Here is a 20,261-nt window from a genome sequence, read left to right as displayed (position 1 = left end):
GGAGGGTGCGATCAGTGGTTGGGAGAAAGTTGGATGGAAACAAGTGTGGTTTCAGACAACAGGAATGCTATCAGGATTAGAACATGTCCAGGGAACTTAAAAATGCTACGAGAGGAATAGACAGTTATATTTCATAGATCTAGAGAAAGCACATGACAGAGTACCGAGGGCAAAGATGTTCACCGCACTGGGGGACTACAGGATTAAGGGAAGATTATTAAAATCAGTCAATGGGCATTTATGTTGACAATTGGGCTGTAGTGAGAATTGATGGTAGAAGGGTTAGACAAGGTGGTAATCTTTCACCTTTATTCATAGTTTGCATGTATCATCTGCTGAATGGTATCAAGTGGCAGGGAGGGATTCAGTTAGGTAAAAATGTAGTAATCAGTCAGGCCTATGCTGATGACTTGGTCTTAATGGCAGATTGTGCTGATAGCCTGCAGTCTAGTATCTTGGAACTTGAAAATAGACGCAATGAGGATGGTAAGAAAATTAGCTTTTCCAAGACTAAATTGATGTCAGTAGGTAAGAAATCCAAGCGAACTGAATGTCATATCGGGGATACATAGCTGGAACACAAAGATAATTTCACGTATTTACAGTAGGATCTGCATTCTCCCAGGATGGTAGAATAGTACATACATACATAAATACATCATCATTATAGAACGTTATGTCTTTCAGCTTTCAGTCTGCAAATATCTGTGAATTTACTAAACATCACCACAATCCTCTATTTGCAACTAGTGCTGTGGTCTCATTTAGTTCTACATCTCTTATCTATAAATCATTAGAAACGGAGTCTAACCATTGTTGTCTTGGTCTCCCTCTACTTCTCTTACTCTCCATAACAAGAGACCATTATTCTCTTAGGTAACCTATCCTCCTCCATTTGTCTCTCATGACACCACCACCGAATTTTATTTATGCATATAGCTTCATCCATTGAGTTCATTCCTAACTTAGCCTTTATCTCCTCATTCCGAGTACCCTCCTGCCATCGTTCCACCTATTTGTACTAGCAATCTTTCCCCCTGTTTTCATGTCGGTTACTTCTAACTTATGAATAAGATATCCTAAGTCCACCTAACTTTCTCACCTGTTAAGCAAAGTTGGTCTGAAAACAGACTGATGTAAAGATTGTTTTGTCCAGGAGCTGACTTCCTTCCTATAGAATACTGTTGATCACAAATGCGAGTGTCCTGTATTAGCCTTACTACACCTTATTCAATCTCACGTACTATATTACCATCCTGGAAAAAAACATATCCTAAATATATGAAATTATCTACCTCGATAGTTGCTGCAATCCTTCTTGTCCCCTTGCTTATAGATAGGTGCAATTACCGCTTTTGTCCAATCCAAAGGTACCTAATCAACACTCAATGCTAATCTTATTACTCTATGAAGCAATTTCACCCCTTTCCCACTATACTTCAACATTTCAGGGCTTTCATCTATTCCTGCTGCTTTATGATAATAGAGTTTATTCACCATCCTCTCAACTCTAATCATCATTGTCCTCCTCTCTATGAGCTTGTTTTTTCGCGAGGACACCAGGAAGATTTCCTTTTACATTGAGAAGATTTTCAAAATATTCCTTCTACCTGTACAATGATTCTCTGGGATCTATTATGAGTTCACTTGAATTACCCAAAACTCGATTCATTTCATTTTTCTCACCCTTTCTAAGATTCTTTATTACTGTCCAGAAAGGTTTCCCCACATGCTTAACCTAGCCTTTCCAGGCTATTACCAAAACATTCCCATGACTTCAACAAGTATTTGTTTCACTCTGTTTCTTTCATCTACGCACAATTCCCTGTCTGAATCAGTCCTTGTTTGAGCCATTTCTGATACACCTTCTTTTTACATATTCTACAAGCTGCTCTCACTCCATCATTCCACCAAGATGTTTGCTTTTTCCCATGTTTACACACACAGTTGTTCAAAGGCAATCTGCAATCCCTTGCTGTTTCTACTACAGCATCCCTGTATGCCAACCATTCTCTTTCTATATCCTGAGCTTGCTTACTCTCCACTGTTCGAAACTTCTCTAATCATGTCCATGTACTTCTAATTTCCTTTCCTCGTCTTGGAGATTTTGTACCCTTATTCGTTTGCAGACAGATTTCACTTTCTCTACCCTAGGCCTAGAGATACTTAGTTCATTACAGATCAGATAGTGGTCTGTATCATCGAAAAACCCATACATTCCCAAGAGATTTCTTGAAATCGAGTCGGTTAAGATATAGTCTATTATGGATCTGATACCTCTCCCATCCTACGTGTAGCAGTGAATAGCCTTATGCTTGAAGAATATATTCATAGCTGCTAAACCCATACTAGGACAGAAGTACAGCAAACACCTTCCATTCCTATTAGCTTCTATATCTTCCCCACATTTACCAATCACCCTTTCATTCCTTCAGTTCTATTTCCAACTCTCACATTCAAATCGCCCATTAGCACTATCCTATCATTGCTGTCGACCCTGACTATGATGTCACTCAATGCTTCATAGAACTTCTCAACTTCATCCTCATCTGCACACACACATGGAGAATACACCGGGACAATTCTCGTCCTAATTGCTCGAACTGCCAAATCTACCCACATCATTTGCTCATTTACGTGCCTAACAGAAACTATGTTGCATGCAATAGTATTCTTGATGATAAGCCCTAGTCCCCACTCTGCCCTTCCCTGTCAAGCACAATTTATAATCTCCTATCTCTTCCTCGTTATCTCCCCGCACGCGAATATTATTTACACCTATCACATCCAGATGCATCCTCTTTGTTGACTCAGCCAGTTCTAGTTTCTTTCTTCTATAAGCCCCATTAATATTGGTAGCTCCCCATCGAATTCCATTTCGTTCACCAAGTAGTTTCCAAGGTGTCCCTCGCCTCTCAAACGGGAGTGGGACTCCGTTACTCTCATAGGTCCAAGGCTTGCTGAAAATGTTCTGAGCGCAGTAAATTCTGTGAAGCAGGATATTGCCCTTACTTATACATAGTCCAAGTGAGGATCTCTCCTCTAACGGGTTAGGGACCAGCAGTGGATTGTATAGTCCTAGCCACCTGAGCACAAGGAGGGCCACGACTCAGAATATGTCCAAGATGCCCTCTCCCATTCTGCAGCAACTGGTATCCTGACTCTCAGGACCACTTATTAGGCCACTCAGCCTTTGAGCAGGTTCACGAACTACGACGTGACTACAGTAACTATCACCGTGACATAATAGTAAGTGAGATTGAATCAAGGTGCAGTAAAGCTAACGCAGTATGCTCACAGTTATGATCAACAGTATTCTTTACTAAAGAAGTCTGCTCCTGGATGAAACTATCTTTACATCGGTCTGGTTTCAGACCAACTTTGCTTTATGGGAGTGAAAGCTGGGTGGACTCAGGATATCTTATACATAAGTTAGAAGTAACAGACATAAAAGTAGCGAGAATAATTGGTGGTACAAAAAGGTGGGAACAATGGCAGGATGGTTCTCAGAATGAAGAGATAAAGGATACTCGATGGATGAAGCTGTACGCATAAACTGGCTTAGGTGGTGGGGTCATGGGAGGCGAATGGAGGAGCACAGGTTACCTAGGAAAATAATGGACTCTATTCTGGAGGTTGAGAAGTAGAGGGAGACCAAGGAGACTGTGATTAGACGCAGTTTCCGATGAATTAAAGCTAAGAGGTATAGAAGAAAGCGAGACCACAGAAAGAGGATTGTGGGAGCAATTAGTAAATTTGCAAAGGCTTGCAGACTAAATGCTGAAAGACATAACAGTGTATAATGAAGATGTATTTATGTATGTATTTTAATGCGTTATATTCTCGATAAGTTTTCTGAACACAATGGTATGCACATTTATTATGTTTTGTGCCTTAAAAAGATATTTAAGGACTGTGTGTGTCTGTAGTTGAGCCATGCTGTGCCTCATACCTACAAAAGGTGAGGGTTCATGGAGTGGTTTTCATAAAGCATTAGCAGGCGATACAGACACTTACTTCCTAGTGCTGTGATAGAAGCCAAGAGACCTGTCTTCAGAGATCTCACTGAAGAGGAACTCTTGAATAAATGGGCAGACTCAAAATTTAAATGCAAGATTCAATAATTGCGTATGGGAACACTGTTTTCATAGAATATAGTGCAATAGTTATTGGTGTATTAATGGTGCTTTTACAGTCAATGAGGATGCAATGGGTACAACTAAAGTTTTGAGGGCACTGGGCATGGAAGCATGCCGTAACACCACAACAGATCATGTAAAAAAGTACAGAAAGAGCTGCTGAGGCCTCATCAAGAGGAAGAAGGAAAGTAGATGAATCAGGTAATGATGAATGCACTGAAGTGATTTGTAATACTAAGTTTTATTTTTAAATAATTTCTTCCTTGATACATTTTTGTAAACATACGGAGTCTACATGTTTTTCCAAAACTATTAGGTATAAAAAGCTGGAATTTGGACCATATATTTTACGTTTAATAATGAGTTGCGAAAAACAAAATTATGCAAATATTTTTAACAGATTCTAAGATATATATTTTTTAGAAATATGGCAGGACTGAACGCTGAAAGTCTATAATGATAATGTATGTATGGCAGGTTTTTTTTTTTCTTAGTGCATGGTAACTTAATTATTCTCTTAACTGAAATATATTTCAGTTAGGAAGTCGAATTTACTTACCAAGGTCAATTTACAATGATGGACAAACATGTAAAAATCTCAAGTCCTTGTTTTGAAACGTATTCTCACAAATTGTATCTAAAATGTTAAAGATTTTTTTGAATTTTCAGTAAGTTTATGATTTATTTACCTAGAAGTATTTTCATTTAGAGTAATGAAACCATGAAGAATCAAAGAACAAGCTTAAGGATCCCTGTTGGGAAATATCTCCAAGATATCCTTTGGTTGAAATTAACCATCTGCCATTCTTCGGAGCAATGAATATGCCACTACTGCCTCAAAACTTGCCTCTTAAAACTCGCATAGTATCACAGCTAAGTTTAGAAAATGTTCACAAAATCATCTTTTCACTTTATCTGTATTTATTACCTACCTGGAAAACCCACTCCACTAAAACGATCATTCTTCTAAGTGAAAATTCCCAGGAATACAATATTAATCATGGTCATTACACATCCGCACACAATTACTTCTTGCATGCTGCCGACCACCTCCTACCCTTCACTTGTGACACTACTGCATTATGTTCCATAATTTGGAGACAACGGGCGTACAGTAACATTCAGAGCAAACGTTACCAACATAAGCCAAGCTGGGCTCTCTCACAGCCTTTCTCGGACATGTGGGAGAGACTTTTTTTTTTTCTTTTTGCTAGTGGTTTAACACCACTCCCCACACATCAAAGGTTTTTTAAATGTATGGACGGAAAAGGACTAGGATTGGGAAGGTATATTCCCAGCATAACATGGAATTAGATGGTATTAGTGGTCATGAAGCTGCGTTTGTCGTAGTTAAAAGGCTAATTTCTAAAGATAATAGGCAACTTGATGTTTTTGGAGTGTATAGATCGGGAAAGGGTAGTGCTAATACGGATTCCGAATTATTTGATAAGATACAAAGGTAATCCTAAAAACAAGGTCTCCTATTTTTTTTATAAATACAGAACTCTGTTCATGTGGCTGTTGGTCACAATATTGTGAAGTGTGTTTCCTGCGCTCGCATATAAACATGCGCACGCCACGCTGAGGCACTCAGTCTTGGCTTGGCAGCCGTTGAGAATGGAGCTCCCGTTGGATGTTACCGCCAAGTGCATGGATGTAAAAACTGTTCGTAAATGGTGTAGAGAGTTCGCAGCCGGTTGGACTGAAATTCATGAGGAACAAAGGAGCGGGAGACCATCAATTTCCATCGAGGCAGTTGTGAAGGTTGAGCAAATCATGCATGAAAATCGGCGGATCACCCTGGATGATATCTGCACTTTGGTTCCTGAACTTTCTCGAAGCGCCGCTCACAGAATTTTAATGGAAAAGTTGAAATACCGGAAGGTGTGCGCAAGATGGGTGCCAGCACCGACGACGAGGTGAAAGATGAAGTTCACAACTTTCTGAACAGATTGGTGGCGAGCTGGTATGACATGGGCATACAAAAACTGTCACAGCGTCTACAAAAATGGTGATTATGTAGAAAAATAGCTAAATGTTCAAGCTGTTAAAATGATGTAAACTATTGTAGAAATATACAGGTCTATGTATTTATAAAAAAATAGGAGACCTTATTCTTGGGATTACCTTCGTAATCAGCTATGTGGGAAACGATATGGAAAGGAATGTAATTGTAGCGGGTGATCTGAATTTATCAAATGTCAACTGGGAAGGAAATGCGACCGACAGGAAGCATGACCAACAAATGGCAAATAAGCTAATATGGGAAGGACAGCTGATTCAGAAAGTGATAGAACCAACTAGAGGGAAAAATATCCTGGACGCAGTGCTGGTAAAACCAGATGAGCTCTATAGAGAAACCGAAGTAATAGATGGTATTAGTGGTCATGAAGCTGCGTTTGTCGTAGTTAAAAATAAATGTGATAGAAAGGAAGGTTTAAAAAGTAGGACTATTAGGCAGTACAATATGGCTAATAAAGCAAGAACGAGGCAGTTATTAAAAAGTAACTATGCTCGGTGGAAAACGGTAAATAAAAATGTAAACAGACTCTGGGATGGGTTTAAAGCAATTGTTGAGGAACGTGAAAACAGGTTTGTACCTTTAAAGGAGGTAAGGAATGGTAAAGACCCACCTTATTATAATAAAGAAATAAGGGGACTAGAAAGGAGGTGCAGATTGGAAAGAACAGTTAGAAATGGCTGTGAAGAGATATTGAAGGAACTTACTAGGAAACTGAATCTAGCAAAGAAGGCAACTAAGGATAACATGATGGCAAGTGAAAAATGGAAGGGTATGTATAGGTACTTTAAGGCAGAAACAGGTTCCAAGAAGGGCATTCCGGGAATAATTAATGAACAAGGGGAGAGTGTATGTGAGGATCTTCAAAAGGCAGAAGTATTAAGCCAGCAGTATGTAAAGATAGTTGGTTACAAGGATAATGTCCAGATAAAAGAGGTGACTAATGCTAAAAATGTATTAAAATTTACATATGATAACAATGACATTTACAATAAGATACAAAAGTTGAAAACTAGAAAAGCGGCTGGAATTGATAAGATTTCAGGGGATATACTAAAGACAATGGGGTGGGATATAGTACCATATCTGAAGTACTTGTTTGATTATTGTTTGCATGAAGGAACTATACCAAATGAATGGAGAGTTGCTATAGTAGCCGCTGTGTATAAAGGAGAGGGCGATAGACATAAAGCTGAAAATTATAGGCCGGTAAGTTTGACATGCGTTCATGTAAGCTTCGGGAAGGCATTCTTTCTGATTATATTAGAAAATGAAAACCTACAACCTGTTTTTCCAGTCATTGACCAGGTCAGGGATGTAATGAAAGAAGCATATATAGGCTGTTAGTACGATGGGGTCGCCACTCACAAAGTGATATATTAATGACTGATAGATGCTATGAAATGAGAATGGAGTGTGGTGCTGGAATGAAAGATGACAGGGAAAACCGGAGTACCCGGAGAAAAACCTGTCCCGCCTCCGCTTTGTCCAGCACAAATCTCACATGGAGTGACCGGGATTTGAACCACGGTATCCAGCGGTGAGAGGCCGACGCACTGCCGTCTGAGCCACGGAGGCTCGATTATATTAGACATGTTTGCAAAATTAATAACTGGTTCAATAGAAGGCAGTTCAGTTTTAGGAAAGGTTATTGCACTGAAACTCAAGTTGTAGGATTCCAGCAAGATATAGCAGATATCTTTGATTCAGGAGGTCAAATGGACTGTATCGCAACTGGTCTGCCTAAAGCATTTGATAGGGTGGATCATGGGAGACTACTGGCAAAAATGAGTGCAATTGGACTAGACAAAAGAGTGACTGAATGGGTTGCTATATTTCTAGAAAGTAGATCTCAGATAATTAGAGGCAAAGCTTTATCTGACTCTGTAATAATTAAGAGGGGAATTCCTCAAGGCAGTATTATTGGACCTTTATATTTGCTTATATATTGTGACTGTACGAGTGTATGACTCGCAATTTTTAGGTTAGGAAGTTGTCATAAAAAAATAATTTTAATATAAAGTAGTAGATATCTTGTGAGTTTTGAATTGAGATATAAGAACATTATATTCTACGAAGAATCTGGTTGTAGGGAATTATGTATTTATGTTTCTTTATATTGGTGTAACCTAAATTTGTGTATGAATCTGCACATGGCATAGCAGTCAAGTTTATGCAACTAGGAAAACAGCTACTATATCAATAAAGACAGTTGAAGTTGGTTTAAAGAGTGGCAACATGTGGATTTGGTGGACGTTGTGCTGTACAGAGCGAGTCTGTATATATATATGTCTGTGTGTGTGTGTGTGTGCGTGCGCGCTACAGGTTTATTGCTATTATCAGGTATTATTGTGCAGGACTGTTACAGTTGCTGATTATTGCTATTGAGGTCACTGTTGACGACAATTGATACTGCGAAGTGGGTGTTGCACGAGCATTTTTACGGGAGCTCTATTACTAGAAATTACAGAGTCAAGAGCGCATTGCTCGTTTATGGAGATTGCCAGGGAGAGGTTGGTGAGAGATAGTGTATGGTAACAAATACAGTAGAGACTGTATTTGATGGTAATGTTTGATAAGACTATCGATTTTCCCTCGCCGAGGAAATGCTTATTGTAAGCAACCTTTAAATGTGCAGTGTGGAGGTGATATGTACTGTATGTGGTTCACAGAACTAATTACAACGCGATGAAATAAGTTGTAGCCCAATTGCTCATCACCTGCGTATTCGTGGAAGAATACCACGAGTTTGTGAACTATTTATCGTCTCAGTAACCAGTATGGACTCAGTGTGTGAACTGTTTTCCTTCATACTTGTTTGGCTCTAGTTCTCTTCAGTTCACGTAATTTGATATTTTATTCGCAGACACTTGACTTGATATTGTACGTAGCTGAGATTTGATTTAATATCACCTAGCATGTTGAGGTGCATTATGTTAACACCTCATACAGTGACATTACTTGGTATTCTGAAGTGGTGATGGTGCTTCTTGTTCAGTGTATATACAGTATGAGGTCAAAATGGGACGAAGATCTCATAGCTTACTTCTAAATTGTCAGCAATAGGCCAAGCAGTCTGCAATCTGTATAAAGATGAGGGGAATTGGTGCAGTATTTCCTGTGTGGTGATGTTTTGGATTAACCAACCAACCTATAGATGGTGGCAAATTGAAAGGCTCAGAAGTCAAGATTTAAGAAGTAAGTGTCATGTTATGTTAGGGATGCACTTAGCAAGTACTGGTAACTGGTTTTTGTATCATAACGCGAGTTGAGGCATCTTGCCCTTCCTAAATAATATTTTGAGTGTAAATTATATGTGCTGAATCTATTATAAGGCATGTATGTACTGTGTAAATATTAAGTTGTTTGTGAGTGGACAAGATGGAGATGTAAATTTTTATTGTGAATAATATTAGACTTTTGATAAACTTCAATTTTCAGTAAATTTAATAGTTAAGCGTATGATAACTTATTTATGGAGGGAAAACCTGGCATGTTATCTAAATTCAATTTCAGGGGTAGACAGGTAAGGTTATATAGCAAGTTTGGAGCATCGTCAGCCTGATGACTTGTCGCCTTGCGAGAGGGAGTTACGTCATGCTCTGTGAGTCAATTATTCCTGTAAATTGTTTGCAGGTGGCGTCTAGTTTCATTTAAACCTTATCCTAGTGACTATTCATTCACGTTGTGTTTTCTGTTCAGCCATACAGTTACAATATATAAATGATATGAGTAAAGACCTCCTCTGCGAACCATGTGACCTTGCCGCGGTGGGGAGGCTTGCGTGTCCCAATGATGCAGATAGCCGAGCCGCAGGTGCAACCATATCGGATGAGTATCTGTTGAGAGACCAGACTAACGAATGGTTCATCGAAAGGGGGGTAGCAGCCTTTCGGTAGTTGCAAGGGCGGCAGTCTAGATCATTGACTGATACGGCCTTGTAATAATACTCAACATGGCTTAGCTGTGTTGATGCTGCTACACGGCTGAAAGCAACGGGAAACTACAGCCGTAACTAACTCCCGAGGACATGCAGCTCTCTCCGTATGAATGTACTGATGATGGCTTCCTCCCGGGTAAAATATTCCGGAGGTAAACTAGTCCCCCATTTGGATCTCCGGGTGGGGACTACACGGGAGGGGGCGATCATCAGGAAGATGGATACTGACATTCTGCGAGTCGGAGCGTGGAATGTTAGAAGCTTGAATCGTTGTGGTAGGTTAGAGAATCTGAAAAGGGAGATGGATAGGCTAAAGTTAGATGTAGTTGGTATAAGTGAAGTACGTTGGCAGGAAGAACAAGACTTTTGGTCAGGCGACTACCGAATTATCAACACAAAATCAAACAGGGGAAATGCAGGAGTTGGTTTAATAATGAATAAGAAAATAGGGCAGCGGGTAAGCTACTACGACCAGCATAGTGAAAGAATTATTGTCGTCAAGATAGACACCAAACCAATGCCCACCACAATAGTGCAGGTCTATATGCCTACTAGTTCAGCGGATGATGAAGAAATCGAAAGAATATATGAGGAGATAGAAGATTTAATACAATATGTAAAAGATGACGAGAATCTAATTGTGATAGGAGACTGGAATGCAGTGGTAGGCCAAGGAAGAGAAGGTAGTACAGTAGGAGAATTTGGATTGGGACAAAGGAACGAAAGAGGAAGTCGGCTGGTTGAATTCTGCACTGATCATAATTTAGTCCTTGCCAATACTTGGTTCAAACACCACAAACGACGGCTGTATACGTGGACGAGACCTGGAGACACTGGAAGGTATCAAATAGACTTCATTATGATTAGGCAGAGATTCAGAAACCAGGTGTTGAATTGCAAAACTTTCCCAGGAGCAGACGTGGACTCTGACCACAACTTGTTGGTCATGAAATGCCATCTGAAGTTGAAGAAATTGAAGAAAGGAAAGAATGCAAAAAGATGGGACCTAGACAAGTTGAAAGAAAAGAGTGTGAGGGATTGTTTCAAGGAACATGTTGCACAAGGACTAAATGAAAAGGCTGAAGGAAACACTATAGAGGAAGAGTGGAGAGTCATGAAAAATGAAGTCAGTAGGGCTGCTGAAGAAATGTTAGGAAGGAAGAAAAGATCAACTAAGAATCAGTGGATAACTCAGGAGATACTACACCTGATTGATGAACAACGAAAATACAAGAATGCTAGAAATGAAGAGGGCAGAAAAGAATACAGGCGATTAAAGAATGAAGTGGATAGAAAGTGCAAGGTAGCTAAGGAAGAATGGCTGAAGGAGAAGTGCAAGGATGTCGAAGGTTGTATGGTCCTGGGAAAGGTAGATGCTGCATACAGGAAAATCAAGGAAACCTTTGGAGAAAGGAAATCTAGGTGTATGAATATTAAGAGCTCAGATGGAAAGCCACTTTTAGGGAAAGAAGACAAAGCAGACACAACCTCTACAGCAACAACAATAACGACCATATAACGTACATAGACGAGAGAAGTGTCACCACCAACTACTCTGATATTAAAACCTATCTTGCTACATCAACTTAATTTTCAAATTTTTACTGACAAGAGTTCTCATAACATACCAATGCAAAGTATATCAACCATAGAACATTCTCGATGTTCAACTTAAACACAAGAACTACAAGAGGAATGAAGAATGAATGCAATGCAACATGAACTCAAATTTTAATAGACGTTTTTAAAATATACCATGTTTTAATGTGTTTAATGTGCTATATATTTTTAGTGTCTTATGATGTGGCATATATATTTTAATGTGTTTATGTACTCATGTCCATGCTCAATCAATAGGTTTTAGTTTATTCTAACCATCACTACTTTTAATCAGAGCTATTTTAACGCAACATACTGCAATATATTTTACTTCCATTTTTTATCAGACATCCGGATGCTCTTAAGTAACTTCTTTGTAATTTATCTAATGACTAAATTTGTGTGCTAGCTGATGATGGCCAAGATAGGTCGAAACCGGTACTAGTGTAGTAATTCATCCACAATAAATGTATTGATCGGTGGGACATTTTTCTTATCTATTACATACTACCTTTTAATTCAGGGATAAAACATTCCTTGTAACTCGTTTCACACCCAGCAGCTGCTTTTCAAGGCAAGTTTTCTTCAAGCATCCTTTACCCTCTGATCACATTTTCGTCTCCTGAACCATAAGCGATTCCGGTGTAGATGTCCTTAATGTAGGTCTCAATTCTTTCTATCAACTGTCCGGTACACTTAATATAGAAATACAATACTTAAGGATTTATAGCAGAGGAGAGCGTATGGGTAGCAAAAGGAAGTGACGATCGAATAAGTATCGCTGTCGTCTCACAAACACTGAAACGAGAATTGAGCAGAAATGCCAAAGGATTTAACATTTTTCCTTCTTTTCTTTTTCCGTAGAAAATGATTTCGTGTGAATGTCAGCTTTTCCGTTATAATTTCCCCTTTGACCGTAATGCCGTAATCGTGAGGTGAAATCCGTAATAATTACGGACAATCTGTAATAGTTGGTACCTCTGTTATTATTATTATCGTCGTCTCCATCATCACAAATGTTTTTATTTGTTTATGCCCCTTTTTTTTAGCTCAAGATGTTCCATATTAGGAATGAAATGTGTACTTTTTAATATTGTAATTGGATTTTAAGCTGGATTATGTTACATAAATACATAGACTAGCAATAAAAAAACAAATAAGTATTGGAAGGTGGGATTCTCGATTCAACCTAACCTTAGTTCTATAAATAATTGTTTTTGAACCAAAAATGTGACTGTTAGTTACTCAATTTAATGCAATAAAGACAAAAGCAGAACTTTAAATATCTCTGTTCGATGTCTGTGTGAGTTAGCCCCCTCTCACATTCTAGCATTCAACTGTACAAATCTATGCTTCTGATCACTTGTGGATGTGTAACTTTCAGCAAATACTATTCTACATGAATTTTTAACTGATAATTTGGCTAAAAGTTTCTGAATATTGTACATTAATGTTTCAATACATTAAAAACATTTTAATCTAGGAAGGAAATAAGAGGCTGGTTAGTTCAAGTAGCAGCTAAACATTTTCAGCATGCAAATACTGATCACCTTTTAGTATAAAAATGCTGAAAAAATAAAATAAATATACACTACAAGCAGAGCTGCACAGTCTAACGCACAAATGAGGTAAAATATAATACCTCAATCCAAAATTATATTAGAACTCATGATATTTTAAAATTACTTAAGTACTCTTTTTTACTCAAATGCATTCTTACAATTGTTTCATTACAGAGAAAATTTTATCTCAAGGAGGAATGTGCAGTCTGCAAGAAAAATACATAAACAAGCCAAGTATTGAATATATACCACTCCTTGTATTTGCTGTTTATTACAAAATGCAAATTATTGTATACAAAGACAGAAAATATAGAAAACTTAGTTCTTTTATGAGGTAGTTATAGTAAAGTTTCCATTACCTATTATTTTATATTCTCAATCTCTATGATAATTTTATTTCAGTGAAATACAGTTTAAAAAAATCAGAATTAAAAAACATAGCAACCTTCATTCCACAATATAGTGCTTTCTTTTACTTATAGATATCCCAACAACATACACACAGGTATCAACAGAACTTTACACTTTTCCAAGGACTATAAATATTGGCCAATGTTCTAGTCAATAAAATTACAATATAAAAACACTACTAAAACCTTGACTTAATGAGATAAAATGAAATGCATTCAACTGACATAAATTTGAGATCATCCTCACCTGTGGTTTTGAAACTTCCCAGAGTAAAATTACTTGTACCTCACCTAATTCAACACAATTGTTGCATTATTACTGGAAATCACTACTATTATTAGTACATTTATATTATTTTAATTCCAGTGTTTTCTCTTTTGAAAAATAAATTATACATCCTTATTTCACTTTTTTTTAAAAAATGCTATTTGTTCGGGGCATCGACTGACGTGGATCTTTTGCCCCTACTGACACCATATTGTATAGACCTGCGTGTAATTGGAATAGCGGTTGTGTGGAATGTTGTGTGTGAGGAAAGGAAGATTAAGGACGTCAAACACCCAGTCCCAAGGCCAGGGATATTAATCATTACAATTTAAATCCCTGACCTGTCCGGGAATTGAACCTGGGGCCACCGGGTGACAGGCGGACGCGTTGCACCCTACACTGCGGGGCCGGACTATTTCACCTATAGTTGCAAACTATATTACAATGTAATGTTTAACAGTTACCTTATTTTCCTAGTGTTAGTTAAACCAAACTGACAAAACTGTTTTTAAAAATACAATTAAAGTATGTGGAATCTAGAAAATTGGATTCTGTTCCACCAAAAAATCCCATAAGTTTCTGTAAGCATTAAACACAAGTAATCTTAAATTCTCGTTATCTAACAAGTTAGACAAATTAAGACGAGGCAGCAGAAAAGGTGAATGCAAAAGTATATTATTTATCAGAATGATACAAGTTCTATCAAGATAAGAGAGTTATTTTTAAGGTACTCACTTATAATAGACATGCAAATAATCAGTCTTCATTATAGCATAGCAATGACTGAAGCCGTTGTAACAAGGAATACAGCTGTGTCAGCTGCACCAAAGATTCTGACCTCTTGGGGGATTGCTGTTAAGATAAAATACCCATTATATCTATTGTTGGACTCCGTCCCACTTTCTGGGTGTGATCCTTCGGCAATTGCTAGCATACAGATGTCCTCCTTCGAAGAGAAAGTTTGTTTCGTTTCATGGATCTACAGCCATCCTCCACAATCTCCAGCTCCTTTAACTATAGTATTTCGTGCTAAACCGAATAGCTATCTTTTGTTAATCCAAGTTACATATTTTAACAGTTCTTTTTTTCAATTTCTGGAGGCCCTCAAAATTATAAAGCTGTCTTCTAGGTACACTGCAACTGTTTTTTTTTTTCTTTTCTTAGGCCAGTGAGTGGACTGTGATGGCTCTACGCAAGACTCGCAGGCTGGAGCATGATTGGCATTATTTTCTGCCGAATGATTGTTGTTAATTTAACCTGTATTTTTAACACCCGGTTTTTTACCCATCGTTAACTACTATTCACTTACGAACCTAAAGGTAATTAGCAGAGAGACCAAAATATGTTACAGAACAAGTACGAGTCTCTCATGTAGTTACTATGCATGCACGGATCAACATTATGCATGGCTGGTTTCGTTACTGCAGTGTTGCTGCTGGGTGTTGAAACAACTGGGCTATGGCAAGACAGGTTGTTTAGCATAATCATTTTTATGGAAATAAATATAACTTTTTCTTCTGTTCACCCCAGCTAGACCATATGTTAAATAACGTAGGTTTCGGAATGTATTGCCTCCATGATGGATTTTCAACGTAGTCGCCTTTTTCTTATAGGGCCTCGGTGGAGACTAATGTGCATTTCCAAAGGAATTTGTTTTGAAACGACATGGCAGAATTAAGCATAACATCAAAAGCAACTGTTTCGTTATTGGTTGTCAGACAATATCAGGGAAAGGAACAACACAAAAAGGGGGTTGATACATCGAATAATAGGTAATCGACTCAGTTGCTTGTAGACAACATTACCAAATGATCATGTAGCTGAAGCAGCTACTAAAAATTGCATCATTCACCAGAATAGGTTTTCATGCCTGTACATTTTGAAAAGAAAAAAAAAAATAACTACACACACACATATAAAAACACCGATGATTAAAAACATTTAAATAAACTTTGTACTGTTGCATGCAGCTGTACATTAAATTTTAACAACAATTTTAACTAAAGTCTATTTCCTTTTAAACAAGAAGAGGTTCTTACATAGGAGGCATGGCAATAAATATGAACAGTGTTTTGAGCATCACACATATAAAAAATATGTCATAAGTTGTGAATTTCATTATGGTCCATATTGACAACTGATCACTATCAAAGGGTCCACCTATTCAATATTGAATAGTCAATAGGTGAACTCTTTTTTACCCTTTGATAGTAAAAAATATTTAACCAAAATTATAATTCTTACATCTTCAAGGATCTAATCATATATCTAGATTTATATTTATTACCACATTTAATGACTGAAGTATTAGCAATTCTGTTACTCTACAAACAAATATAGAGCAAAACTACCTAATAGTGCACGCATATCAGCGGATTAAATCTGTAATTAAATTTCAGCAACAATAAACTTGCAGCAACTTTCCGAGCATGTTAATACAGTACATAAAAGGAAACTTCAGTTTTCACCCAAGACCACAATAAAATATAAATAAAAATGTATTAAAAATTAATTAGGTGATGAAAGTTCTTCTGTGAAAAAATTAAAGAAGGAAATACTAGTCCACTATTAAGCGACTTTGTAAAAATTATTAGAAATACGGGTCAATATACAGATTACAGAGTTCTTTTGTAGAAATTAAATTGGAAGCAGTCACTCTACAGAGATGATTTTATACTAATCCATGATGAAGAAAGCACTGAACTCCTTTTAATTTCAGCTTTTGAACCTCTTGGACCTGAGTAAAGATCTGCAGTACACGGTCCTCTGCTCTCTTCATAGAATTGTTTATGGTTGTCTTAAATGCGCATCTTTCTTATCTAATTTATGGTTAAAGGTTCATCCTCGCAAAATCCAAAACAGACCACTACACCACGCTCCTCCACATGAATGGCTAACATTCTAACAATGGTCCATATTCTACAGACTTCCTATAACAGCAAATGACCTACATGGAAGTAATATCTGCATTCTCTATCATCTCTTCAAAACCAAACTGAAATGTGTAATCATTCAGCATAAACTCTTGATTCTCTGTTGACAACCTGGTCTGAACATTACTAATGATGTCAACATGATTATTAGTCTATCTGTTTTCCATTGCTTCTTTCTTGTTATTTAATTTTGAAGATATTCATACTACAGTAAAACGTGCTCAAAGCAGAACTTGAATAAATTGGAAACTTGAACATTATGGAACATTTTCTTGGTCCCGGCGAAGCTTACGGCGTTATAATGAATGTTCTAACTTTTGTATCAAGCGAAATCTTCTCAATGAGAAATGAAGGAATTCTTTAAAATCTACTTGTACAATGCAGAAAATATTAGGAACTGATGTAGTTCTATGTACAATATTTGTGCATTTCTGATGCTGGTACGATCAATGTCACTATTTGGACAAACTGACACACGTTTGGAGATAGTGATAGTATGGATGGTGGAACGGAGTGCTTGAAAACCCACTGGCAATATCCAACTTGTGTCAAGCAAGAAACGTTCTCTGCGAGGCAGAGAACTCCATTCAAAGTGATGAACAACTTTTGACAAACCACATTTTCAAATCAGCTACAGCTCTTCAAGCAGTGAGAAAGGCCGAGAAAGAGGAGGGATGGAAGAAGGAGACGAGCGAGAAGATGAAGTTCAAAACAAGATCCGAACCCACAAACAGGCCCACCGTGTTGTGACGTAAAGCAATTTGCCATTACATCTAACACTTCTAATCTTCTTGACCTAATGTACTCAGCATTCAGAAAGACACAATTACAAAGAATAGGAAGCTGGTTTCTTTGTTTGAGCTGTGGAAGAAAGTGTTGTGAAGTACAAAAAAACCTCGTTTATCTGGCCCTCAATAATCCAGATCGAAAATAATAAAAAAATGTAGTTTTATTTGTACCCCTAGGTACAGTACTTCTTTTACGGCGTTGACTCTTCTTGAATGTCTTTTCCGCCAAGGATGGTTAAGGACAGGAATTGGAAGTAATTCAGCCATGGTCTATATTAGGTACTGTCCCGGCATTTGTCTGGAATTGAGAATGGGAAACTGTGTAAAACCATTCCCAGGACGGCCGAAGTGGGATTCGAACCCATGCTCTTCTGAATGCAACGCACTACTAATTCACTGATGGTGAATTCAAAACTGAAACCAGCGCTCCATCAGAAAAAATAATGGCTCATGAAGAGGCAACAATGCAGCTGGACAAACTGAGGGCCTATTTAGAATCCTTGACTGAAACCATACCAGCAGAACTGTTGTTAGTAAAACGTCTTCGTGATCATGTTGCGCGCAAATGACATACAAATGTAAAACAGGAAAAAGTTTACACATTATTTTAGTGCATAAAACAGAGTTGTAAATGTAAGCAAAGTGTTCTTATATTCATTTGTACAATTTAAAAAAGGTATTACTGTACAACTTATGTTATTAATAGATTTAGTAACATGTAGGCTACTGTATTTGTATTATCCGTATTTTCGATAATCCGAATCGGTTCCAGTCCCACTTAATCCGGATAAACGAGGTTCTTGTGTACTATATAGAGTTTTATTAATAATATAATGTTATTGGCTTTACGTCCCACTAACTACTTTAGCGGTTTTTGGAGATGCCGAGGTGCCGGAGTTTAGTCCCGCAGGAGTTACATAGTTTTATGATGGGAAAGTTTAAGGAGCGTACATCCAGTGTACTGAAATAATATAGTGTTGTGATAGTGCCAAAATGGTGTACTGTGTGTCATTCTGTATGTAATAATAAAGTGCAGTAGGAATAATAATAATAATTAACAAATCAGTGTTCTACAGTACTACGTACATCAATCTGGATATCCGAGCGTCATGCGTAGGCAGATACAGGTAAGCTCTAAATAACATTTAAAATATAATTTTGGTCCCTTGCGATTCCGCTTTGAGCAAGTTTTACTATACTAAGTTTTCTCCTTGTTATGTTACCTCTTAGGGTTTTTCTTATTGTTAATATTTTTTTAATATATATGATCAGTGTAAAATGGTGTACTTCATACCTGCATCTGATTATTATGAAATAAATAACTTTGAGAGGGGTGGCACAGAGCTTGCAAAAAGCGTGTTGGTTATAGAAACAAATTGTAAACAGACTGGGACAAAATCTTACTTTTAATGAACGCCATGGACTTCCCTCAAAAAGTCAGACTTAGTTATGAAGGTTTGTACCTTAAAGGACTACCACTGATCATTATGTATGGCACATAATTCAAGAGTTTAATATCTCAAAATGTCACTGCCTTCAACCCAGAAGAATGTGACAATAATAACAATGTGTTAGTCTCTTGCTACCTGCCCAACAATGAGTGTTTGATGCTACCAGTTTACTATTATTTCTATATTGCAGCTGCATTCTTTCCTGGTTATTTTGTGCTGTTCACTGTGTGAAACTCTATCAAAATATAAAATTGTATTATCTGTTGCTTCATGGAATTTAACTTTCAAACATTAACATGGAAGGTCAACATTTTTTTCAGACAAGGAATTATATGTTATTTATTGTCTATGTCAGACACAGAGTTGCAATATTGACCCTGATGAATTTACTGATGCAGATGATATTGATTTTGCTCTGCAACCCATCAAAATTAAACATCAGTCACATGATGATGAAAATGATGAGAGAGATATAGTATGAGCAGAACAAAAGGAGTTATATCCTTTCATAGCCGGCTCAAATCAAATTCCTCAGGAATTTCCTGCTCCGAAGCCTGGAATCAGCCACTCAGTTGTCAGAAAAAGTCGGTAACTGTTAAAAATTTAATATCTTGTTATATACTGTGTCTCTTAAGATAATATGGTACAATTTATTAGACTTTTAACCTTAGAAAACTGAAGGAAAATGCCACCAATCCCAATGACTGGTATGATCCTTCTAGACATATGTCATATAGGTCCTTCTAGTGTTAAGGTTTGCAGAACTGTGTTGTGCAATAGTCATACACATGTATCAACACAATCCTACCAGCTTGAATACAAATGCAGTAAGTCATCCAACCCATCTCGGTCCTCTGCAGGTGAAATCACAGGGATGTATCCGTCATGTTCCCCAAATATTAAAATATGTCTTGGCTTACATGAATGCTAATCAGCAACTATGGCCTGCTCAATATCCAGATATCACCTTGATGAAGTTTGTGGAGGATTACCTGTCTCCAAGCACTCATTTACCACCCGTCTCCTCACCAAATTTGAACCTTCTGTCCTAATTCCTTCTGGGTATTCCTTTTGCAAATTTCTGCCAGTGTATGAAGCATCTTGTATTTAACACACTCGGTAAAGTGTGCAAGTTTCTCTGTTATACACAG

This window comes from Anabrus simplex, chromosome 6, assembly GCF_040414725.1.
Source record: "Anabrus simplex isolate iqAnaSimp1 chromosome 6, ASM4041472v1, whole genome shotgun sequence".
In the NCBI taxonomy this organism is placed as follows: domain Eukaryota; kingdom Metazoa; phylum Arthropoda; class Insecta; order Orthoptera; family Tettigoniidae; genus Anabrus; species Anabrus simplex.
Note: the sequence above shows the minus strand (reverse complement) of the source record.